At 36.3% G+C, this 26,341-nt stretch overlaps 1 pseudogene; it reads right to left on the bottom strand.

The window, feature by feature from the left end:
- Positions 1-21,044: 21,044 nt before the first annotated feature.
- Positions 21,045-22,837, bottom strand: LOC109387817 (tigger transposable element-derived protein 1-like; annotated as a pseudogene).
- Between the last annotated feature and the right edge of the window lie 3,504 nt (positions 22,838-26,341).

Raw genomic sequence — 26,341 nt, 5'->3', positions numbered from 1 at the left:
CCAGCACCCTTGAGTCCATCAACACTGCATTTCCGCCCAGGTATTGATTGGCTGGTGTCTTGTGCACAGAGGCCGTGATTTCTATAGCCAGGTTCCTCCGACAGCCATTGCGCTGGCTTTCTCCCTACTTTCGCCTTATTCTTTTGTTTTTATTTCTAGTGAAAGAAAGTGTGTTTTCATTTAAAATGTTCCGAAATCCTTTTCGGATTTATCAAACAAATGCATTAATATATACAGAGGGTGTCAAAAAATGTATACCCATTTTAAGAAAGGAAAAAAAAACTGTATTAAAATTGTCATACTCAAAATATACCGATAACAAAAGATGACTACACGTCATGTACATACATTTTTTTGGCACCCCTGGTATTTTTTTTTTATTGTGGAAACATATTTTTTGAATGTCAATTTTCTGCTTAAGAAAATTAGAGAAACCGTAGAAGGCTGAATATTCAGAATTTTTTTCAAAGTATCAGAGTCAAAAGTATCATAGTTTTGTTAATGTCAAGTTAATATATATGGAACCATTTCCACTATCAGGGTAAAATTCATATCCCACAAGTTTCTACTATTGCTTTAGTTCCCTGACTAAAATTACACTCATGTGGGTGTATGTAGTATGTATTCGTGCATGTAATAATAGTTATTGTTTAGAAATCTCCCAAACAAGTGGGACTACTCCATCATTATTATTCAAAACATTTTCAATTACATCGTATTCTGGTCTATTGGCCAGGACTGACTGATCTGTTTTAAGGCTTTTCTTCTAAAATATAATAGACACGCTAGACTTTGCTATTTGTGCTTAAAGCTTATTTTTATAGTATTTTCAGCGTTTTTTCTCACCACATCCATAAGTTATAATTGTAAATATTATCTGCTGTTGGTATAATCTACAGCATCCATAATGAATTCTGCGACTCCAGCAACTCCTATTTAAAAAGGCACTGTGCATCCTCCTCACCCATCAACAAAGGTTTTCTTCACCGCACTCTTGTAGTTTTGAATCGATGTAGTTTATTTAATAGTTGAAAATATAAATTCCATGGTCTAATTACACAGGAAGTTAAATCTCAGGCATGTATATGGCAGCAAATTCTATAATCTCTACAGTCCTCGGTTTTGTTATGTGAAACTGATAGCAATAATATTAATTTTTATTATCCGTTGATATGGGGAACAAACGCAACAATGCATGAGAAGCCATTAATACAGAGCCCAGCACATAGTGCTCAATATATGACAAATATTCTCTTTAATTAGCATGTTATTTTTGAATTATCATCAGAGAATTTTGAGTAATGTTACCTTAATTCAGGCTTAACTTCGATTTAGCCTCACCTAAAAAAAATGCAGTCGCTTAATTGTCCAAGAGTTGTCAATATATTTCTTGTTTCCACATTTGCATTGGCTGTTGGCAACCCCAAGATTTTCTCCTAATTATCTCTCACCTTTTCAGGTTCACATAGCAGTAAACAGTGGTCATTTTGCTCACTCATTCTCGGAGCTTCCAGCCTTTATTTTGCAGAAGCAAGTCATATGGATGAAGGCCTTCAGTTATGTATGAGTTTGACCTTCACTTACATTGGAAACATTTTAAGAGTCACAGACTTCTGAGGCCTCCCACCCAGCTTGGGAGGTAATCACAGAATGTTCCATGAAGAGAGTTATTGGATGAAATTGGATATGTGTCTAGGGTCATAAAAACATATCAGGCTCTAGAGTGAGGGGAAAGAAGCAAATACAAAACACACCAAAAACAAATTTCTCCCAGTCAACCGTACGTATGTTAGCAACTAAAAGCATGGCTTCAATAGTTAGGAAGGTTAGGCACCGTGTAATAGAAACATTAGCTATTGACCATGATAAATAAGTCCAGAGCCATTCTAAGGTCTATATTTATCATTGTTTTATGTTTTTTAATTTTATTGAAAATATTAATTGGTTTCTGAGTGGATCCGTCTGAGCTCTCTAGTTAACAATGTGAGACCAGCCTTGACTTATCTGTATCTTAATTCATATTGAGAAAAATCCAGATACAAGGCAGCAACCACTAGTTTGCGTCTTTCTCTGGTTAAGTGTCATATGAACAAAATGTGAGGGTGATGGTTCAGGTCTCCAAGAAATTGACAGATTCAGGTGAAACAATGGTGAAGAATGAAATAATTTTAACATGAAAATTAGATTAGCTTTACCAGGAGCAGTAAAAGATGGGGAAAAGATACCCCTGGCACCTGTGTGAGGTCGCCCAGACTCTAGCACTTTGGGTTGATCTCTGTAAGTAAAGCCATAGGTCCAAAAGTAAAGAATTGGAGGAATTAAATGAATTAATTTCGTATTTTCAAACTCACTGGAACCCAGCAATCCTTCTCCACAGAGTCGTGATTTCTTGTGAGTCTAATTTCCCTTAAGAGCACAATGGTGTATGCTGGCTTCTTATCTTTCACTCAATGCTCAATGATTCGCTAGTTTTTGACAATCCTGCTCACAGTCCTCTGACCCCCTGTTATGCTTGTTTTTTGTTGGGTGATTTTATTTCAAAAGCCCTTCTCATGTCTTTGAAATGCCCTCAAGTTTTCCTTACATCTCTGCCTATCACCTACCCGTATCTTTTCTCAGTATAAAGGAGACCCTTCTAAGGGTCTGTCTTTACATTTCACAAACATCTACTATATGCGTTGATCCTTTGCCCTATCAGCTGCCTACTTCATTCGTGTATCCTCCATGTCCACTTGCTTCTTCAAACCCAAGTCTCTGTGGAATAAGGACACAGTCCCTCCTCACACCTTTTAATCTCCCACTCCATCTCTCCTGTCTTTCCTATTTCCCCACCTGTCTTAGTCTATGAGGGCTGCTTTAACAAAATACCATAAATGGGGCAGCTCATCAGAGGCAGAAACGTGTTCCTCATAGCTCTGGAGGCTGGGAAATGAAAGATGAAGACACCAGCAGATTGCATGTCTCCTGAGAGCCTGCTTCCTGGCTCACTCATGACCACCGTTTTGCTGAGTGCTCGCACGGTGGGAGCACCAAGGCAGCCCTCTCAGGCCCCGTATATAAGGGCACCGATTCCGTTCCTGAAGGCCGAACCATCCAGACCCGATCACCTTCCAAAGGCCATCCTTGCTAACACCATCGCGGTGGGGTTAGAATCTCAGTATGTGAACGGGAGGGGAGCGGGGACAGATGTTCAGACCACAGCACCTCCACACACTGAAAGCAGAGCTGAGAGGACCTCTTGCTCACTACACACGTGTTGCTTAATTGTTTGCATCTCGCCCCTTCCCATCGCCATTCCACTTCCATAAAGCTTTCATTTCCAAGCCTGTTTCTCTCAGGCTTAAAGCCATCTACACGCGTAATTACGGGTTAAAGATTGGCAGTGTACTCTGATGAAAATTAAGCTTCCCTTTGATAGTCTCAGGATAGGCTCAGCATGTTTCCCTGGGTGACAACAGATGGGACCCTGGACCAGGCACAGAGCAAAGTCCGTTTCCTTCATCCACTGCTAATTTAACCAGCATTAGTTAAAGATGGCAGTGCGTACAACGGGCCAGGAAGATAGTCACAAGAACAAAGTTATCCAGCGGGGGAAATAGGCCTTTACACTTATCCCAACAGGTAGGATAAGGTGAGATGCACACTGTGATAGCATATGGATTGGGTGCTTGGAAGACACAATGTAATGTAATTCAGTCTGCAAGGAGTAAGGAGGCAGCCCCAGGAGAAGCTGGCCTAAACATCATTAGGAAGCATTAGGAATAAGCCAGGTGAAATGTTAAGAAAAAAGAGTGAGAGATTCAGGCTCTTGCTTCTCTAACATTATTGTAATCATATGCCCTTGACTGTTCACCGTTCTTTATAATCTCTTCGCTACTTCTAAGCAAATTACTTTCCTGAAACTAGAGACCACCCACAATATGGTCCTAACCTACCTTTCCAGACATTCGAATGTTCTCTACAAAATACATTACTCATCATTTGATAGGCCAAAACGTACACTTTCTCACTGTGTTATCGCTTCTTGGTCTTTTGGCCCATGTAAAATGTCCTGCCATATATTACACATTTTGAAAATATAGTGATCAATTATTGACCCTTTAATGACCACTCCTGGAGTACTTGTTTCTATACTATAATGATTTTCCTTTAATTTTAAAGAATAAATCACACGCTACTTAATTTTGGGAACATCTGTTACATGAATTTTCCCCTATTAGATTATGAGCATTTCACGGTAAAGAACCATGTCTTAGCTATTTTGGGGGGCCCTCCCAACTGAAAGAAAGAGTGACTTTAAAACACTAGCTTTCCAATAAGTTGTGGACCATATATAGCTTGCTCAATACGTTTTCCTAAGAAATACCATTCTGGTCATTTTGTTTTAGTTAAAGGAGTAATTCAACATTTGAGCCATAGACCTCCATGATTTTATAAAATTCTTACTTAGTTACCTCATTATTAATCTAACACAGCATTATCCTGAAAACAAACTGAGAAAAGCTAGAGTCACTACAACAGCCAAGGACTTGCAATGAATCTCAGTGTAATTACCTCATACACTATGTGCAACAGAATACAAAATGTGCCAAGGTGGAAAATATTGGTTATCACTCTGCAAAGGTCCATATTACTCCAGGAAAAACTGCTTTCTCTTGATGGGAGCCAAAGCATCTGAAGCAGAAAAGCAAAGGATCAAACATTTACCAGATTTATATTCTACTAGGTACGTTGAGGAATAGATCCTGTGGTCATGGCTAAGCAAAGCTATGTTGAAAGTTTTGGAGAGGGAAGTAATGTGTTTTTAATCCTAGTCATTAATATTTTAGACAATATTTAATCTGCAAAATGTAGAGAAGAAGCCTATGTTTGTACGCAGTTTTGCTGCTGGCCTCTTTTAAGCTTTTCATAAAACCTAAGAACTTCCAATAGTACAAATGGATTTTAATAGTTTAGTTTTAGATTTCACAGGCACATCAAAACGCTTCTGTTTGATTTTGTTTTCCCCTAAATGCTGATCCTACACTAAGCATCCACCATAGGCAGGGCAGTGGGATTCTCTTAAAATGCTTCATATCTAAGAGACAATAGGGGAGTTAATAAAATTTTCAAGTTAGGAATGTCACAATAGGCATGTGTTTCCATTCATAAAGCATGTCATGAACACACACAAACCATCCTTTGTCATCTGGTTCTGCCCCATTTCAAAATTATTCTCTGCTATTAATTAGAAGTGACTACAATTTGATTAATCTCAAACATGTGTCACATATAAACAATGGGGAGAGCTGAATTTGGTAGTTTTCCACTTAGAGTACATAGGCATGGCGTTCATAGAAAGACGCCAAATAAGTATTTTTAAACAATGTAAAATCTCCTATTATCATCTCACTAACTGAAAATATTGTCAGTGCAACACATTCCAGTTTACTTGAAGTATTAAATTCACAGCAGAACATAATTATGAAGTTTCTTAGACTGACAATGTAAAAATTAGGTGAAGTTCCCTTTCTTATTTGACTCCTAAAACTCTAATTCCGGAGTCTGTTTCTTCCACCTTGAGAATTCACCTGATCTTGGTCATTGTTTGGTTTTTAATTTAACTCTTTTGGCAAAAAGCTTCCCCAAACCTTCAAACTCACAGTAGACAGATCCACATTGACTTAGCTGAGAGAAAGGGAAGTTTCAATTAACAAGGGGGAAGTGTCTCTTGTGCTTAATTTGAAGTATCATGATTATTATAGGATATGTACTAAAACACTCCTTTTTCAAAGTGCTAATTAAATTTCCATGAATGCACTAAGCCTTTAACCAGATTATAAAAGAAAAATTATGTGATCAAGTAGTTGTGAGTTAAGAAACAATGATTCCATTTAGGTTTTTCTCTTCAACTTTCTAACCAAAAAAAAAATGGTTTTCTTTCTTATTACACAGCCTGCAGTAATAAGTGAAATATAATCCTAATTAATTTTTCCTACAGCTGTATATAAATCAATAGCTACAACATCCCAAAGGAAACGCACACTGCATGGTCTTCCAGCTTCCTAATGAATGCAAATAGAACGACCTTTTTCTGACAACTATGAATATTGTTTCACAATTTTACCATTAAAACCGCTGCTATCAGCAATTCATGCAGCACACAGGGAGACGACAATAGTTGTAAATAGCTATTCATTATGGTAAGAAAGGAATGGGAAAAAAATTAAGTCCAAGTTATGCAACTTTTAAGCCCGGAGCCTGATTTTTAGATTTCATTTTCATATGGAAATTCTGTCTTAAATGTAACCAATCTTCATTTTAGTTCTTTCTTCTCTCTTCTGGAAGAAAATCCATTAAAGTAATTCAGTGCTTTCTGTCATGCAATTGAGAGGTTCAATATTGAAAGGTTTTTGTAAATGGGGGAAGATCTCTCAATCAGTAATATTGTAAAGCTCTAAACAGTACATTCAGATTATTAGAAGGCTATTGTCCATCCGCCATACCTGGCAGAAAAGTATGTGTGGAAAATGCTTTTGGTGTACTTATCGAGACTCAATACTATTCACGTAAAGGGCATGCTGATGAATTTAGAAGCTATAGAAACGGATAATGACGTAAGGATGACACCTATGGGAACCTGAGGACAGGTAGGGAGTAATTCGATGGCATTGTCCATTTTGCCTGAAGAACACCTTACTCCAAAATACAATAAAACTACATGTACTTATGCGAAATCCTATTCAGTTTTCCACAAAACTTTGTTATAACCATGAAGACACCCCCTTAAGTAGAAGTAAAACTCAAATTGTGTAAGAATAGTGGTTAATTATGTTAAACCTACTTCTGATGATCATAGATTGATATACCGAAAACTCCTATTGGAGTTCACTAGAGCCAAGAAAACAATTAACCAGTAGAATTCAAACACTCATTAAAAATAGGACTCCCTAAACTGCAGTGAGTTTCAGAAAGGGATTCAAAATGACAGGACTCCTCATAAAATTCCAAAAATCATTCTTCCATCCCCTGTTCTGCAACTAATATTTATACCTCTGTCCAGGACTGGAGACGACCATCCTATAATTATTTGAGATCCCAAATATGTATTAGTGACATGAGTTTATGTAGAATACACAGGAGGTGCCAAAAAAATGTATACAAGTGGACACTTTGGTCAGCGTTGCTCAAGCAGTAGTTCGCCGTGATCAGAAGTGTCTGGACGCTGATGGGAACCACTCTGAGCACCTCTTGTAATTGCAGAAGTCCAACGTGACTTGTATTCATCTTTTGTTCTCAGTATATATTGAGGATTACAATTTTAATACAGTTTTCCTTTCTTAAAATGTTTATACATTTGTTTGGCCCCCTCTGTATCTATAGACATATGCATTGACTTTGAGAAGCAGTGCGACTACCATTTTAATATAAAGTCAACTTTCTACATGTTCAAATCAGAGAGTAATTTTAAACCCCGTTTAAATTCTTTCTTGAGACAGTTCAGAGAGCATGCCTATGGCTGTTGTTTGGCGATGTCAGGCATAGGTAGAATTTTTTAACTGTATGAAACAATCTCCACTTGATGACATCTGAAGATGTCTGCACTCTCCCACCTGTAATGCTTTCATGTTGAAAATGAAGCCCTGCTACATCTCACTCAATATTGATCTTGAAGGCATTTCTCCCAATCCTTTGCCCAGTGTGGTCACTGAACAGTATCCGAGTTCAATAGGAACATCAGCTGCTCATCTACTTTTTGCTAAAGCAATTTGTATTATGGATTTATTTTAGCCGTCTACAGAGGCAGTTGCTGTTTTTACTATTTAAATGCTTTGATTATCTGACCTTGCTTACTTTATCTTTCTAAGTGCTATGCACAGGGCTTTAAAATTGATCAATAAGTGGGGATTCCGCTACAGGATTATGTTGAAATCAATCTCAATTCAGACTTTTTGTACTTTATGTTTATTAGTTGATCTGTCTTAATTGCATTCCTTATTTTGGTAAATAAGTCTAAACACATATTTGGTTAGACAGGTAAGAGTCTTCTAAGAGCCACACATATTAGAAAAATACCCTGACTCCTTTCTGCATTATTTTATTCATTCTTATATTGTGAAGGAAAGAATTCCTAGAGATTTTATTCAAGCACTTTTGAATTATAAATAAGAGGCCTAGCCCATTAGAAGAGAAACATAGTTTCAAATATGCAAGTAAATGAAAAATCTTGGAGCACATTGATGTGCTATATTGGTTGTGATAACTGGGCAACTTCAACAAGTACTGTCTACACATGTATTTTGCACATAAAAGTGCATGTAAGACATTTTACAGAATAAATTAATGCTCTATGGAAGAAAAATCAAAGCAAATTCTTAATATGTGTATCTTTGAAAATCAGTAAGAAACAAATTATAAAACTGTTGAATATCATAAAGAATTTAATATTCAGTATAATGAGAAAGAAGTTATCAGTGTCACACTCTCACTACTAAGATGGGGTGTTTTTACACAATTTTTTTTTGGATTAAAAGAGAAGTAAATTAAAAGTATAAAATGCTTTGAATACTTTTTAAATCAAGTCTATGAATTTTAGAACCAGATTTTCATGTTAATTATCGGTGATCTTGAATAGAAAGAAACTGCTAAAATTAACAATATAAGGCATAATCTTCACGGACTATGAATCATATAACTATTAAAACTTAATGCTAAATTTTTGGTGTCATTTAATCATATTTCACATCTTCTGGGCTGGTGTAGTCATAGGAAGCTCCTAAACTTTATCTTGAATCAGTTTATTCTCACGTTAGGTTTTTCAAAGTCATAAATAAAAAAATACAGATGTGATTTTTAAAAAAGGAGTTGATGTCATCTTTCTCTTTAAATCCCATTTTCAAGTCCAATCTAAGTCTAAATATCTCTGTCACCAGCTCTTAAATAAAATTACAGTGAAATATTTTCCACATATGTAAACTAGAGTATAAAACCTGCAATTTGCTTCAGTGACCAAAAAATGCAAGCAGTGAAGAACTTGAGGCAAATAAACATAAGATTATACACAGAATATTTGCAATATGCTCACCTGTGTAAATACAACATTTTTTCCCCCTTAATTTTTTAAAAACTCTCACAGGACTAGAGAAATATCACATATATCCAATAGGAATATATTTACATTTTCATACTTTGAAATTATTGGCCAAAATGACTTAGTATTTAATAACTTTCATTCCAGACTAAAGTATGGATTATTATTACAATATTTTTTCTTCTGCTCCTCACATGAAGCGATGCAAAGTATAAATGGATAAAAACAATCCATCACAAGATAATTCATTTTGATAGTTACCAGCATAAAGTGAGGGTAGGAAAATTAAGGTTTCTAAGCATGAAAAGAATGAGGAAAATATGGAGGAATTTAATTACCAAATCATTGCCATAATGATATTTCCAAAAACTGTTATAAGCAGTTAGTTCCTTTCTGCTGTTCGTGGTAGAATAGCATTTGAGAGAAATCCTTTTCCAGAAAAGTTTTGCCTCTCTGCAGATCACAATCCTGGCCAGACAGGTCCCTACTTTTTTCCTCAAGTGGGTAAATGTTAAGAGAGAGGAATTCAAGTTTCATGATGCAGCAACACAAAGCTGGGAAGTGAAAATTATGTTGCAGCGGAGTCTTGAAAATATGAGTGTAAAAGTTAATCAATAGAATGTCTATTCCTGTCTATTCACCGGAGGCCCCAGCTGCATAGCTTCACTCAATCGATACTACAAATTATTACGATTTCCAGGTTCCCACTGGACATTCAGAACAAATCTTTCAAGTGTAACAGGCTTATACTGAGTATATGGTGTGTGTTCTCTGCATTTAGTTCAAAAAGAGGAGGAGAAAAATAAAATCTAAATCCTATGTGTTCTTTAAAAATGCAGCTTTATGGAACCAATAACTTACACGTCACATTTTAATGTTAAAAACACTCTTCCCTTTGATGGCCAAAATTTCTGTATGCTTCTTTTTTTAACTGTTTCATATTTAGTTAAGAAATGACTTAATCTCGTCCTAGATTTTGGTGGTATAGGAACCTGGCTGGGTCTGAATGACTATTCCCAAAGAAATTAATAAAGGAAATCATTTTGAGATAATTACCTATCAGAAGGTTACATAGGTACATAATCACTATTAGAAAGATAAATATAGAACCCTGACATACATTTTAAATTATAGCAAATCCCTTCAAATGTATATTCTTCTTATTATTTTTATGATTTAGTCCCACACATTTTCAAAATCATGTTTCAGGTTTCCCATTTTTTTCTATTTTTGTAAAATAAAGGAATTAGGATTTCAGAAATAATTTTCTCTTCTTTTGGAAAAAAAAATTCCCAGAATGCTTTGTTCTAGTGAGATCCTCTATTCTCTGCAGGAAAATCTGTGCTGTGATTGCGAGCTCTACAAACTACTCAAGTCTTTGACCTTAACTTTATGCTCCATGCATTTCCCTCTGCATCCTTTTGTCAAAATCTAGACTTTTCCAAGTAAAGGCATGACTGGCAAAGGGAACTGACTACAATGCTTTCGTGCCTTATGACACCTGACATGCCTTTTCTTCCTTCTGACTGGCGCACCACACGGTGCCCGGCACTGCCCAGGGCCGAATCAATTGGTAATTTTGATCAATTCATGCCACCTGTCGCTGGAGTGGGGAAAAAAAATAATAAAAATAAATAAACCAACTTTTTTTGTTTGCTAGGGTAAAAAGTCTTTGATTTTATTTTACATTTAAAGAGTAGTATTTTTTTTTCTTTTGAAGACACATATCTAGCGTATCAGCATACCCTGTGACAATCTATGTCGAGGCTCTATTTTAAAAGATGAAGCTGCTTTTCCTAAGAAGCCATCCTTGCTTTGATTATGGTCATGTATCAGTATCTTTCAAATTCAACAGAGACATTTTCTTATAACCTGTCATAATAATATTTATAATTTTATGACTTTTAAGATGGTTAATGGTTAAAAAAAAAACATTGTAAATAAACTTAAAAACAAAACAAAACACTGACAGAATTTTAACTACTCTCTCACATATGTGTATATCTTGCCAGCAATTTACATTAAAAAAGAATATTCTACTTAATTTCATGATCAAGCTTTATTAGAAAATAAAATAGATAAATCTAGATCAAGCATGTAGAACTTAAGTTTGAACATTCATTGTAATTTAACTGGATGAATCATTGTCTGGTTTATTATAAAATTCAAGATGGGAAGCAAGTCATTACATGCCATTTTTCTGAGCAAAAATGACATTTTTGTGGAGATAGCAGATAATGTGCATTTATAGTGATGTTTCACTGTAGAAAATATGTCAGCATTATTTTAATAATATTAACATCGAACTATCATTAGCTGTATATTAGTGTTCACAACCATTTTTATGTTTCTTGTTCTCCAAATATACCTTAAGCATATTATTCTCTTAATATAATTTAGCGTTTTAAAAGACCATAATATTTATAACAATAGTACATTACTATAGCCATTCCCAAAGAAACTTTGCCCAGTATGGCTTTAATCCTTGGTACCAACTTCTGCCTTTTAATATTTGTTAAATGTGGCTTTTTTGTTGTCTGAATTCTGGCACCTGACTAAAGGTACATTAATGGCAAACAGGGTTTATCTGCGTGTTTAATTTTATTTAGAAGCAAGTAAAAGGTCATCCTGGATTGTACAATTATTTTTAGTGCCTTATAACATTAAATCATTAGATTAAAACACAGAAAAAAATCCCTTAGGAACAAACTTCAAAAATTTTGCTTTTGCATTGTAACATTATTAGTTAGCATTGCAAATGATAAATCAAGGAAGAATTTTAAGCTTCACCGTATGTAATATTTTGAAATCCTATTGACAGATACATCAAAATATGCAGTAATGTAAGTTTAGAATTTGGACTCCAAAGATCAGTTAATATCAAATGCATATTTTACTTTGGCCTCAGGACTGTGTTCAAAGACGTGAGTGACAGGGGGAAAAAACATTTAAATGTGTGTGTGCTTTATCTAACTGTGATTACTCAATTTAACCAGCATTCGGTAAGTAAAGTGTAATTCTTGACAAATTCACAGAGAGAGTGGGGGGGCGGGGGAGGGAAGGAGGGAGTCACCTGGGCGACGCTGCTTTCATAATTATTTTTTCAAAAACAGACTAAGAAACTCAAACAAAAGTCAGAGAGGATAGAGTACTTAATTATCAAAGCCTTCAAAAATGAAACTATTGTACGTTGATTTGAAAAATAAATGACAAAACCTGAAAACATTGTATTAGGTCTAATAATTACATAAAGATTTAGATGATAAAAAACAAAAGTGAAACACTAGAAGATGTTTCACTGAGAGCAATTTTCATGAATGTTTCAAAACAGCATAGCTCTTTATTCATTTTCCTCATAGTCCCTCACATGCCTCAGTGGTCTGACCAAAAATTCTACTCTAAATGTCTCTCCGTTTAATAGTGCCTTGCTTCGAGCTGCAACTTTCACAGAAAAGCAAGGCAACAGGAGCCATATGTAACCTTTGGACTCCAAAAGGAGAAAGATGAGAAAGGCATTGGCAGATAGGTGCCACAGAAACAGTGTATTCTTTTGCATCCTACCTTCAACCTTTCTTGATAACTAACAAGAAGGTTGACTGCCACGTCATTATTTAGAATCTGGAATCGACCCGTTAACAATTTTCAACATGTGCCATTTCAGTTAAGAAATGTTGCAAATCTAAAGTTTTATCTATTTTGGAACCCGCAATTTCTTGAACAAGCCAGCCCATTTACACATCCCCTCTTGCAAGACACGGAGAGTTAAATATTTAGCCACTAAAGTCAAAAGGACGGACTTGATTTCAGTGCTAAAGCAAAACTTTCTGAAAGACTCAAAAACAACTCACTTGTAATCATTTTTTTCTTCTTCAGAAGCAATAATCCTTCCTGTCACTGTCTTCAGCTCTGCCTGGGGTTTTCTACTGTTCTCTCCTTGGCGAAATGTTTCTGCTATTTGCTCAGTTAGCTGCTCCTGACTAGCTTTCAAGCTGGATTCCATTAGAAGAACTTTTTCATCTTGACTGGCACGTTCTTGGGCTGAAAGATAAAACAAGAGCATTGCCTTTTAAAAAACCAAGCACATGTATTTTTTTTTCCTTTTGTTTTTGGTTTAAATTTTATGCAATGCAACTTTGAGGAAGATTTAAACAGATCCTTCTTGTCAAAATACAAGCTCGTGCATTCAATGTTCAGATCCCTCTATTTAAAGCCCAAGTAAACACAGGTAGGTAGGGAGAAATACAAGATGCCGGTTGTAATCTCAAGTTTATAAAACATTTGAATTCAGCAATTAGATGTCTTAATCAGACAGCATTTGCCCAGTTTATTTCTGAAACTCCTGCTTCTGCATTTAGAAAAGAATCATATTAATATATAGCATTCATGTTCTTTCTTTAGCCTAGGCCTCAGATATATGTATGTGTGTGTATATATATACATGTATACATACATATATTCACTTAGACAGAGACTGATAACATTATAAATTATTCCAAAATGATGGCTCGCCACTGATTTATTTTCATGTGGAATATTTATGAAATGTAAGCACTTTTTGAAGGGTATCCAATAGATGGCACTGTTTCATTAGACCAAGGAAGGTTTAGGCAGTATGCTTCAAGCTCTCAAAAAATAAGTGATTTAAGACAAAGACATTTTTCCTTTGTTCTTTGTTGACTGTATTCCTAGAGATATATATCTGTACATTATGTTCGAATATTTCCCCTTTATAAAAGGGCTTATCTGGTTTTTCTTCTATTGCCTCAAATACATTCCATCAAATATAAATGCTATCAGGTTTTTACTTTATTTTTAATCATGTTTAGATATATCTTTATACACATACTGTTATATAGTGCATTTTCAAGGTAATTTGAAATCGAACTGGACATACAATCCGTTGCATTAAAAATAATGACGTTTTATGAAAATCAGTCATTTTAATCTTGTAGCCCAAAATGAAGGGAAAATAATACTTTTAAGACCCCCTAAAACAATATAAGTAGAAATGGAGAAGGCTATATTTTTATAAAAAAGAGTATCTTCCCTGTTAATGATTCTCATTTTATGTCCCCAAAAATGGTGTTTATATTAAGCTTCAATAAAGTTGGAAAGCAAAATATTACTGTCCTACATCAGAGGTATCTTTTACTGACAGCCTCATAAAAAAGATACTCTATGTAAATATTCTGCATTTATCACTCATCTTTGAAGTTGAATGATATCTCCCTTATAAGTTAGATCTAAGAAAATCTGATTCTCGGTTTCTCATATATAGATTCTGAGCAACTGAGTGCTTATATTTTAATAAATGTGTGCATGCGTGTTAGCTTTGTTTTCTCGCAAGTGTTGGAAATGACCAGTTTTGCCCCAGAAGAAATTACAGCATCTACAATTTTTATAGCTTAAACCTGCTATATATTAACAGTTTAAATTTGTGCCTCAGGAAACCACAGAGCTAATGCAAACAGCTAAATATTTAACAAGGAAGAATGCATCACCCAGAGCTCATCTTTATTCAATTCCAAATACATCGAAATCTCTCTGAACAAATGAGTTAAATGTTTAATAATTTCAACACATGTTCAAGTCTGAGGAGGAGGGGAATCCAATAAAGAATTTACTCCAAGTTTGCTTTCAACATTAAAGAAAAAAAACCAAGCTTAAAAAATATGGACAGCCTGCCCTGCTCCTGACCAATGAGAAAATGTATTCAAATGGAAAGAATATCTTTAAAATGATATGTTTTTTGCACTGCTAATATGGTGGCATGAATAGTTTTTGTAATATCTCACTTTATAAAGCTTTTTCACCTTTCACAATACATATTTCTTACGAAAAAAGAAAACTACACCACAACTTTTTAAAGGAGTTTTGAGGAGAATTTTCCGACTTGGAAACGGAGAGAATAAGTCAGACTTTGAGCAATCACCACATACACACTATTATGCATATAAGAACCTTTCGAAAAGTTTCTGTTTTGAAGAATCTACTCGTACCAATAGACTGACTTCAGGATCACTTGAGTCAACTTGTGGCACGTATCCCTAAAGGCCTTTTATCGACTCCATGGGATGTGAATTTTCTGTGAAGTTTGCCATTTCGGAATGACGAGGAGATTTATGCGTCAGCGTTCTCCTAAGAGCCTACTGTAATTCATTACTTGCTGGTTAAAAAGGGGTAAATTATTTTGAGTTTACCTACGCCTTGGTCTTGAGCCTGAGTTGATCCCAAGCCAGAGGCAGTCAGAGCTGCATGCTTTATTTACAATCCCTTTGTCAGACTTACAACTGCCCCAGGCTATAACATAGTGTACCTAATGTTCAAACTGGCAGGTAATCTTATGTCAAACATACTTCTTTGATTTAAAGTGATCAATAGATTCTTGTAAAGAGGTAATTTCTCTGATGTTTCCACCTTGCCTTTTTTACAGGTGATTCACACAAAAGCCTGCTTATATGATGTACGAACAATAAACAGAAAGCTATAATCATGTTTTTTCAGATGTTTCCGGTGCTCAACGATTTGGGATCGATACACTGTGTAATACAATTATCTGCAATGATCTGGTTGTATTGAAAAAGAATTTGCAGGAGACCTCTAGGGGTTTTTTATCCAGAAACACGTATCTGCCGATGTTGCAAAGAGTGGGTGGAAAAATTAAGGGGTCGGCGAAGGCTGTCTGTTATGGACCCAACGACTTCGTTAATATTATAGTTCATAACAGCGTTATGCCACTAAGTTTAGTCAAACAATAGCTCAAAAGTAATAATAATAATAATAATAATGCTCTTACCTTCATACTATTTATTTATATGGAAAAAATTAAAAACCACCTTAAATATATGGACTTCAACTCCAGAGATTAATGTTGCATGAATATTACGTAGCACAGATTATAAGCAATACTGATTATTTATTTATACTAATGGGATAAATTCCTGATGTCTATCTTAGCTACGTTGAGTAAATACTAGCGCTTGTGAAATACTTTGATGTGTCTTTAAGCACTTCTTTTTCAAGTAAAATGGTAGGATTCTAGAGTATCAGTTTGAACTGTTGAAGAGCACTGAACAATAAACCCTTTATTTCAAGCTGTTTTTTGGTTTTTTGTTTTGCCCCCAAATGAAGATTTGCAACATCAAGGCAAGAGCTAAGATATGCGATCTGTATCCAAAAGACATTACGCATTTTTTGCAAAGATCTCTGGGCGTGGAAGCAAGTCAGTTTTGTTTTTATGGTTCTCGGGAAGATGCTGACTCGTCATAGCATCCACCTCGAAGCCTGAGGAGACCCACGCTTCCTATGCTGAGCCTACAATCATCTCCCCGTCACGTGAAATTCTCTTTGGTCAGGCTCGATCAGATTTCCATTCTGATAAGTACACAACTCGGGGTGTGCTCCTCACTCTCACAGAGCCTGTGCTAGGCAGCTTCTGCAGGCTCCCCCACTCCCGGCTGCTGCAGCCCTGCTCTGATGATGTGTCCTTCCAGAAGCTTCCTCACTGTGTATCCCTGATACCTGCTCTCAGCCTCCACCACACTGTCAAGCCGCTTTGCCTCACCCACTTTGACTTTGATGGCTCCGTGTGCCTGCAGGAGACCAGCTTCTGACTCCCTTCCAAAGTCCTATCTTCTGCGTATTGCCTGTGAAGACAAAAAGCATTCCAATGGTGCCTTTTATGATGGACTTTTTATATTGCATCCTGCTATTTTGAGCGATAGGACACTGGAGATGATACAGCCCCTCATTAGCAACTGGGTCAAGTGTCCTCATCTCTTCTGGGATCAAACCTTCAAGGGACTTTCTTAAAAAAAAAAAAAAGACGGAAGGAGGATTCACCATTAGCCTAAACGCAGTCTTAATCAATACATGAAGGTTCAAAGGCTAAAGAAAATATTTCCCATAATTCCTAGGGCATTAAAAAGGAGACACGATGGATCAAAATGAATCCTTTCTCTTTAAAACATAAAGAGGGATTTAATGAATACAAAAAGTGCATTTAATCTCTTTGAGTTACCACCTATATAGCTCTTTCATTTAGCTCTAAAGCAAACTACGCTAATGTGACACACAGGGAAATCCCCTAGCCATAAAGATAATTATGATATCCTCCTAATGACGCCTCCATACCACTTAAGCTAATTAGCTTTATAAGAATACAATGTTTGTCACTTTTTGAATTCTATCACCTTTCTAACATACCATGTCCCAGCTTTACATTTGAGTGAGGAAGGACATTACATATAATTGAAAACTAAAATGATAAATGAATGTGCTTCTGTAAAAGAAAATTCAGTAAACTTTACCAGTGCTGTTTTCATATCCATCAATATGGTATTCCTGGCTTTTTTTTTTTTAATTGGCTCCCTGCCACACCTTGACGCCCTATCGTGCCCATCATGCTTCTTTTAATCTGAATATTTAGTGTTCTTTCATGTCTTAATTACAGCAAATTGCGGCACAGTTGGCACCATTTCTTGAAATTAATCCCAGAGTACTTTGTTTCTGTCAAGCAGTCAAAGCCTTGGAGAATAATAGTAAATGTTATTGCAGATCTAAATTTAAATGACTGTCTATGTATTTAACTTAAGCCTTTAATTATTCGTGCCGAACTGTTTTTGGTTCAAATGTTAAACATTATTCATTGAGAATGTGGAATTACTTTAGACAGCTTAAAACCTGCAGATATGTTTGGCTATAATTTTAACACAACAATTATTTATATTAACCTATTTTCTCGTGTGTACAAAACTTAGTAAATGGCATGTAATATCTTACGGGTATGTATTTCAATATTCCATTACCTCCATCATTATTAATACAAGGTATAGATTAAAGTCCATTCAATTCTAAATGGCTTTTCCCTAACGAACTGTTAAATTGAAAACCAGACTCAAGTATGCCTTGGTATCACTATTGCTAACAATCTTTAAATAATTTAAGATAATGAAACACTTCAGAAGTCCTTAAAAACATGAGTTATATTGTTTTGTTTGTCTGTTTATGGAAAACTGAAAACTTCTGGAACTCTCCATTGCCAATTCTTTCAGCCCCTAATTCTGAGCAGGCTCCATTAACATCCAGATTTAAAACACACACACAAAAAGAAAAACACTACTTTATACAACCATGAGTTTAAAAAGTCCAAGGTACTAGAAGTCGTGTTTCATATGAATTAGAAATGGGAAAATTTTGGAATTTGTGTGTGGAATGTAGCGCACACATGCATATTGATCAGATTTCAAATAATTGGCTTTCACGTTCACTTAAAAAGAAAACTGCCTTTAATGAATAATGAAAATCGCATACCTTGTAAAGTGAATGTGCTTTTCACTAAACCATGTACTAGGGGCCCCTACATCACAGAGATCCACTCTGAATTCCCACCAGGAGAGGCCCTCCGTGTAGATAGACACCTTACCCTATTTATCCATCTGTGTGTTGCCAGCATCTAGCAGAGGCCGAAGCTTAGGTCTCTCTACAGTCAGCGCTTGGTGAGTTCAGTCAGAAAGGTAGTGTTAATTTCATCTGTCAGAAGTGTGTCATTTTCCTCACCAGGAAAAAATGTGTCGTTTGCTTTGCCTCTGAAATACAAAGTGAATATGGAAGGATTTACACTTTCAGTTTGGGCAGATTTATCTCCAAGCCATCTCCAGTCGTCAGTTAATAAATACTACCACTTTATACCATTTTGATCTCTATCTAAATGAAACTTAATGGCATTTCTACGACCAGCGCTTAAGGTGTATATTGAATTTAGAGACAAACACCAAGAGGAAGATAGATTCACAACATTTATGGTAAAATAGCTATTTCTCAATAATTCAAAAAATAAATGAACACAGCGATGTGTTTCAAGCTCCCTCTCCTTATCAATAGCATTGTGATTTTTGAACAGATATCTGTTTCCCCGTTTCTCACAATTTCCAGGGTGTAGCTGCTCTCACTACAAAGTTTCCTGGCAGCTGGAAAGGCGCTTTCAAGCTGTGCTATCTGCTATTCTAGCTGAGCAAGTTCCACTCTGTGAGCCTGTTGGGTAGCTATGCCATCCACATGCAATGAATGACTACGCCCGGCTTTTCTAGCTTTTCAATTGCAAGAACAGCTTTCTTCCCCCCACCCCCGTACTGGTCAAGTATATTAGCTGTTTCAGCTTTTCTTCCTCTGTGATCTACTCTCTTTCTTAAAGTTTCATTGATGTTTGCATTCCATTGAAGATCACGATTATAATGAGAAATTAATGTTCGTGATACCAGATCTATTCTGTTCATTATATTCTCTAAACATTATTATAGACCTACTTAGAAAAAAATAAACAAGCATGACTCTCTGGTAGCACAGCTAATGTAAATGGAGAAACTCAGGAATATCAAAGTGAAACCAATTATCTCAGCCCTGGGTTGTTTCACATGTGCTGTTTAGACATCTTAGGGAATCAAGGAGCTATCATATTTTTGCAACAAGTCTAAAAGCAGGACTTCCATGCACTTGTTTTATATAATCGAGATATTTCTCTAAGAAATTTTCCAATATGTTTAGTCAATTTGATTTCTTATTTTTAGGATTAGTTAGCAGATACTTATTTAAGTTAAAACGTTTATTGCATTTTACAAATGCATTTCATATGATATTTTTTTTCTCATTTCATCCCTGTTTTAAACTTGTAGAGTGTCATCACTCCTTTTTATAGATAAAGAAACTAAACTCTAAATCCTTCTCTCTTCTTACTGTACCATGCTATTATTTTTCTTGAGAGATTTGTGTTTTGTGATACACATTAGTGGATTCATAAACTGATTTTTAAATGAAAAAAGTGTTTATATTATAGTAATGATGATCTGAACAATGATAATGATAATATCGTACTGAATAGAAATCACAAATCCATATAAACTATGCATCTAAATTAAGTCGTCTATAAAGGTTTGTGATTTGAACTCTTTACCGTCCACTTATTTTGTGTGATAATCACAATCTTTGCTTAGCAATAGTATATAAGTCTCATTTATTTAAGTGAGGCTGGGTTCTTCCATTTGCATTGAGAGAAGGCCATCGTGCCTAGTGGAGGATTTCTTCGGAACCATAAATGCAATCATTACCAAAACCCAGATAACATTGGTAGCTATTAATGTGTAGGTTGACCTTATTGGGGTTGGGTTGTTAGACAGAAGATACGTAGAGATGGAAATGTACTTAATAACAGAATAATCCAGAGATCTGAAGAATTGGGGCTTCTACGCTGTAAGCAGTCAACCCTGTGTTTCCTAAGGTAGAATCAGGGGAACTCCACAGCTGACACAAAGATTATAAGATGAAATAGTGGGATGCTAGACTGTAACCCAAAACACTAAAGGCTAGAAGTGAAAGGCCAGAGAAACTAGACTGTAGGCCGTGAATACCAAGTGTTACAAGGTGCAGAGTCAAGTGGTATTTCCTCTAAATTTCATTTTACAAAAGGGCCTCAGCTGGAACCCACGGCTGCTTAATGTGTAATATAATCAGAAAACTAGTATTTTGGCCAGTCCTATTACTAGGGGCTTAGGGGCTCATTATTGATTGTTGAGATTTTAAAAATGTCTTCTGTAATGGTTACTCTATGCAATGTGCTAGAATTAGGTCACTCTTTATGGAGGCAAAGGACTATGTTACTCATTTTTCACCTGGTGCCCTAGCTGTGCACTGGCATATAACGGGTGCCCACCAACGCATGTTGAACTGAAGCCTTCAGCAGCAATAATAATAGTGATAGTGACGTGTTAAATACACACCAAATTCCTATCTAGACAAACGTTGGAGATAGTGCCAGTTTGGTCCCAGAACAATGCAATACAGCGAATATCGCAATAAAGCGAGTCATACACATTTTTTTTTTGTTTCCCAGTGCATATAAAAGTTACGTTTACGCTATACTGCAGTCCATTAAGTGAACAATAGTATAATGTCTAAAAAAAACCAATGTACACACCTTAATTTAAAAATACTTTATTGCCAAAAGATGAGAACCATTATCTGAGCCTTCAGCGAGTCATAATCTTTTTTGCTGGTGAAGGGTCTTGTTTCAGTGTTGATGGCTGCTGACTGACAGGGTGGTGGAGGCTGCAGGTCGGGGTGGCTGTGGCAATTTGTTAAAATAGTACAAGAAAAAGGTTTGCTGCATTTATTATCTCTTCCTTGCATGAAAGATTTCTCTGTAGCATGTGATTCTATTTGATAGCATTCTACCCACAGTACAACTTCTTTCGAAATTTGAGTCAGTCCTCTCAAACCCTGCTGCTGCTTCATCAGCTAAGCTTATGTAATATTCTGAATCCTTCGCTGTCATTTTAACAGTCTTCACAGCAGGAGTAGATTCCATCTCAAGGAACCACTTGGTTTGTTCATCCAGTAAGAAGCAATGCGCCTTAACACGCTTCAAGTTTTATCACGAGATTGCAGAAATGCAGTCATGTATTCAGGCCTCCACTTCTAAACCTAGTTCTCTTGCTGTTTCCACCACATCTGCAGTGACTTCCTCCGCTGAAGTCTTGACCTGCTCAAAATCATCCCTGACGGTTAGAATCAACTTCTTCCAAATTCCTGTTAATGTTGATATTTGACCTCTTTCCATGAATCACAAATATTCTCAATGGCATCTAGAGAATGGTGAATCCTTTCCAGAAGGTTTTCAATTGACTTTGCCCAGATCCATCAGAGGAATCACCATCTGTGGCAGCTGTAGCCTTTTGAAATGTATTTCTTTAATAATAAGACCTTAAAGTCAAAATCACTCTTTGATCCATGGGCTGTAGAAAGGATGTTGCGTTCACAGGCATGAAAACAAGATTCATCTCATTGTCCGTCTCCATCAGAGCTCTTGGGTGACCAGGTGCATTGTGAACAAGCAGTAATATTTTGAAAAGATTTTTTTTTTTCTGAGCAGTAGGTCTCCATGGTGGGCTTAAAATATTCAGTAAACCGTGTTGTAAACAGATGTGCTCTCACCCAGTCTTGTTCTTCCATTTATAGACACAGGCAGAGTAGATTCAGCATAATTCCTAAGGGCCCTAGGATTTTCAGAATGGTAAATGAGCGTTGGCTTCAACTTAAAGTCACCAGCTGCATGAGCCCCTAACAAGAGAGGCAGCCTGTCCTTCGAAGCTTTGAAGCCAGGCACTGACTTCTCTCTAGCTGTGCAAGTCCTAGATGGCATCTTCTCCCAATAAAGCCTGTTTTATCTGCAGTGAAAAGCTGTTGTTCAGTGGAGCCACCATCATGAATTATCTTAGCTAGACCTTCTGGGTAACTTGCTGCGGCTTCTCCATCAGCACCTGCTGCTTCACCTTGTACTTCCATGTTACGGAGACGGCATCTTTCCTTAAACCCCATGAACCCGCCTCCGCCAGCTTCCGCCTTCCCCTCTGCAGCCTCCCGCCCTCTCTCAGCCTTCCTAGAATTGAAGAGAGGCAGGGCCTTGCTCTGGATCAGGCTTGGGCTTAAGGGCAGGCTGTGCCTGGTGTGACCTCCTATCCAGACCCCTAAGACTGTCTCCGTATCAGCAATAAGCCTGCTTTGCTTTCTTATCATTCCTGAGTTCACTGGAGGAGCACCATCCATTTCCTTCAAGAACTTTCCCTCTTTCCCAGCTGGGCTGACTGGTGTGAGCGGCCTGGCTTCCAACCTGTCTCGGCTTTCGACATGCCTTCCTCTCTGAGCTTAATCATCTAGCTTTCGGTTTAAAGTGAGAGACATGTGGTTCTTCCTTTCACTTGAACACTTAGAGTCCATTGAAGGGTTATTAATCAGCCTAATTTCAACATTTTTGTTTCTCAGGGACTAGGGAGGCCTGAGGAGAGGGAGGGAGGTGGGGGAATGGCTGGTGGATGGAAAAGTTTGAACACACACAACATTTATCGATTAAGTTTGCCATTTTATGTGGGCGTGGTTCATAGCGCCCCAGATCGCAAAAGTAACATCAAAGATCACTGCTCACAGATCACCATAATACATGTAATAGTAATGAAAAATTTGAAATAATGCAAGAATTACCAAAAAGTGTCATGGAGTGAGCAAATAACATTGGAAAAATGGTGTTAATAGATTTGTTCAATGCAGGTTTGCCACAAACCTTCAATTTGTAGCAAATGCATTATCTGCAAAGCACAATAAAGTGAAGCACAATAAAATGAGGTATGCCTGTATTTGGAGAATATTCATAAAGAGACTATATATTATAAAAACTGATAAACTCACCAACTTGGAATTTTATGCAATAAAAATCAATCAATTACTTATAGTTGGCAAACTTAAAAATGAGTAGGTTAAGTAAGTAATTGTCATTGCAATTATAATCTATAATATTCTCTTTTAAACAAACAGTAAGTTTTATGAGAATAAATGTCTACTTTAATTCTGAGAAACAAACATGACAATTGGTCAAATATTTCACCCAGAACATACTAATTCTTTAAAAATAAAATAGAAAACCTTATAGGCAGGATTATTTAGAGGTCCCAAAGTGATCCTCTTCATGTGTTTTCAGAAAACATATTTTGTTATTTATATTCAGGGTGCCTGACTGGCATCTTGAGCCAGTCACATACTAATTCTCACTGGAATTTCTGTGCCAGTTTCAATGGTTTTTTATTGCAACATAAAATAGTCAAAATATAATATATGTCAAAAGTTAACATATCACCATATTGGACTGGAACCCAGAACAGAGCTTCGGAGCTGATTTATGTTTGCATCAAAGCTTTATTAATTATTAGCTATGTAAACTTAAACTATTAAACCTCTTTGAGTCTCAGTTTGTTCACCTATAAAATGGGGACATAATGTTTATCTCATACAGATGCTGTAAAATAAAAGGAAAGAATACATCTGGTACATTTTTCAATGGTAGACACTTGATTAAAAAGTTATTGATATTATTATACTGGATTATTACTGTTTACTATAGAAGTTCATTTAAATGTAAGAAATTAATAAAATTATTATAGAACCATCATGTATAAAAATTACTATATTTTAAAATTTCTTTGTTCTGAAAGTTGACTTTCTTCTTATGCTCTTATAAATCTCAAAGATTTCCTGTGAAATCATGTGTGTAAGGTCTCCCTAATGTGTTTTTCTTTTAATAATAATAAAACAAGTGCAAGGGTGCATCTATGGATTTTTTAAAAACAGCCTGATTTGCTAGATTTTTCTAAAAATAAGTCATAATTCAATTTAAAAATTACCTTTAACAGAGTGGAAATGTATTGTTATTTTGTGCTTATTTTCAAATGGAAGATTCTTTGTCTTTAGTTTTCAGAAGTTTGATTATGATTTGTTTTAGTGTAGATTTCTTTGGGTTTGTTATGTTTGGCTTTTACTCAGCTTCTTGAATATGATGGTTTCTATACTTAATAAAATTTGGGGAATTTTCAGCCATTATTTCTTTGAATACTTTTTTAGCCTTATGCTCTTTTATCCTCTCCTGAGATTCTAATAACATGAATATTAGATCTTTTGAAATTGATCCACATGCCACCAAAGTTCTGTTAATTATTTTTTCTTTACTGCTCAGATTAGGTAGTTTCTATTGCCCTAAAATCAAGTTCATGATTCATTCCTCTATCATATTCAATCTACGAAACCATTCCAGTAAGATTTAACTTTGTTTTTACACTTCTACAAGTTTTATGGTTTCTTTTTCTAAACATGTACACTATGTGTTAGCTGAGAATTTATCTTTTTTTCATTTAGTACAAGAGTTTATAATTATTTCTTGAAGGAAATTAACAGTTAATACTTTCATATTCTTATCAAATAATTCCAATACCTGAGTTATATCAGTGTAGGCATCTGTGAATTTTGTTTTTCTTATTCAGGTTTTGATTGTTCTGGTTCTTAGAATGATGTGTGATTTGGGATTGTATCCTAGACTTCTGGGATGTGTGGTGAGTTCCTAGATTCTATTCCGTCTCCTTTTTTAGCAAGCAGTTGCCCTGTTTCGCTGTAGCATGCACGTCTGGATAGAGATGGACATCCAGGTTCCCAAGGGCCCCAGTGACAGGACACCTGCAAAGGCAGAGCTTGGAGCTGCACCACCTTGCTTGTTGCTAACTGGGGACAGAAATGCAGCTCCCTGCTGATCCCCACTAATACTACATGATCCCCACTAATACTACATTGTCAGAAAAAGCAGTGCCAACACGTACTGCCTCCCAGACCCTCTACTGCCTCGTGGTAATAGCAGGTTGGAGGTTCGTTGCTCTGCTGGCCTCCCTGACACTGGAGGAGGTGGTGGGGGCAGGTAGGCTGCCTCACAGCACCAACAGGCCTTGGTTTATTCCACCTTGTTGCTGCCTTATGGGGTAAAATTTCAGCTCTTTGTTTGGCTCAACTAAGAACAATCTGGTACGGTAATCCAGGTACTGCCTATGCTACCAGGTGGCGGTGGTGGTGAAAATTTGCCTCTGTGCCTGACCCCCCTGACACCAGGGGTGGGGAGAAGGAAGTTTTCCCATTGGTATTTAGATGGAATAGAGCAGATATTGCCCAAAAGATTACTATTCTAGTAGGCTGCCCTTTTTCTTCTCCTTTGGCAAGATGGAGCAAGTTTTTCTTGGGTCTTTTTGTCTGCATCTTTTGGTGGTTTCAGGTGGCAGGCCTCCAGCGCCTCATCCTGACTATATAGAAAGCAAAATGAAAACCCAGGAAAATCGCTATCTTTTCATTCTTTAAGTCCCATGGTCCTTCGTCAGTCCATCATTTTCCTTCCATCATTCACAGTCTTTCTGTGATAGCTTGTTGTGTTATGTTCAAGTTTTTCAGTTATAAGGAGGAGGACTAGGGAAGAGGCTATTTCATTACAGCCGAAACTGAAAGTCTCCTAAAGTTATTATTTTAGTATATTCCTTGGTTCTAATATTATTAGATTTTCCCATGAGGAAATGTGGTGAAGTTATAGGATTAAAAAATAGTCATGGGATGTGGAATAGAGTGTGGGAATGTAATAGGTATGTATGCTATCGGGGTGAGGGAGCAGTTGATGGGGGGAGGGGGGTGAAAAGGATAATTATTGCATTGTTTTGTACACCTGAAACTATAATAATAATAAAAAGAAAAACATGAAAAGTGGTTTTATTGTGTTCCTGCCCCAGATTGCTTGCCATGGATAAGGTCTAGGGAAAGAATGATTTCTAAGACACTGAGTTCAAAGCATTGCTTAATTTCTGACTTGCTGGATTTCATATTCATTATGCAATGTACTTTGTTAATTATATGTTTTTTACTCAACACATA

The sequence above is a fragment of the Hipposideros armiger genome, unplaced genomic scaffold (genome assembly GCF_001890085.2).
Source record: "Hipposideros armiger isolate ML-2016 unplaced genomic scaffold, ASM189008v1 scaffold_170, whole genome shotgun sequence".
Lineage (NCBI taxonomy): Eukaryota > Metazoa > Chordata > Mammalia > Chiroptera > Hipposideridae > Hipposideros > Hipposideros armiger.
The sequence above is the reverse complement of the archived record's forward strand: the minus strand, read 5'-3'. Positions and strand labels throughout refer to the sequence as shown.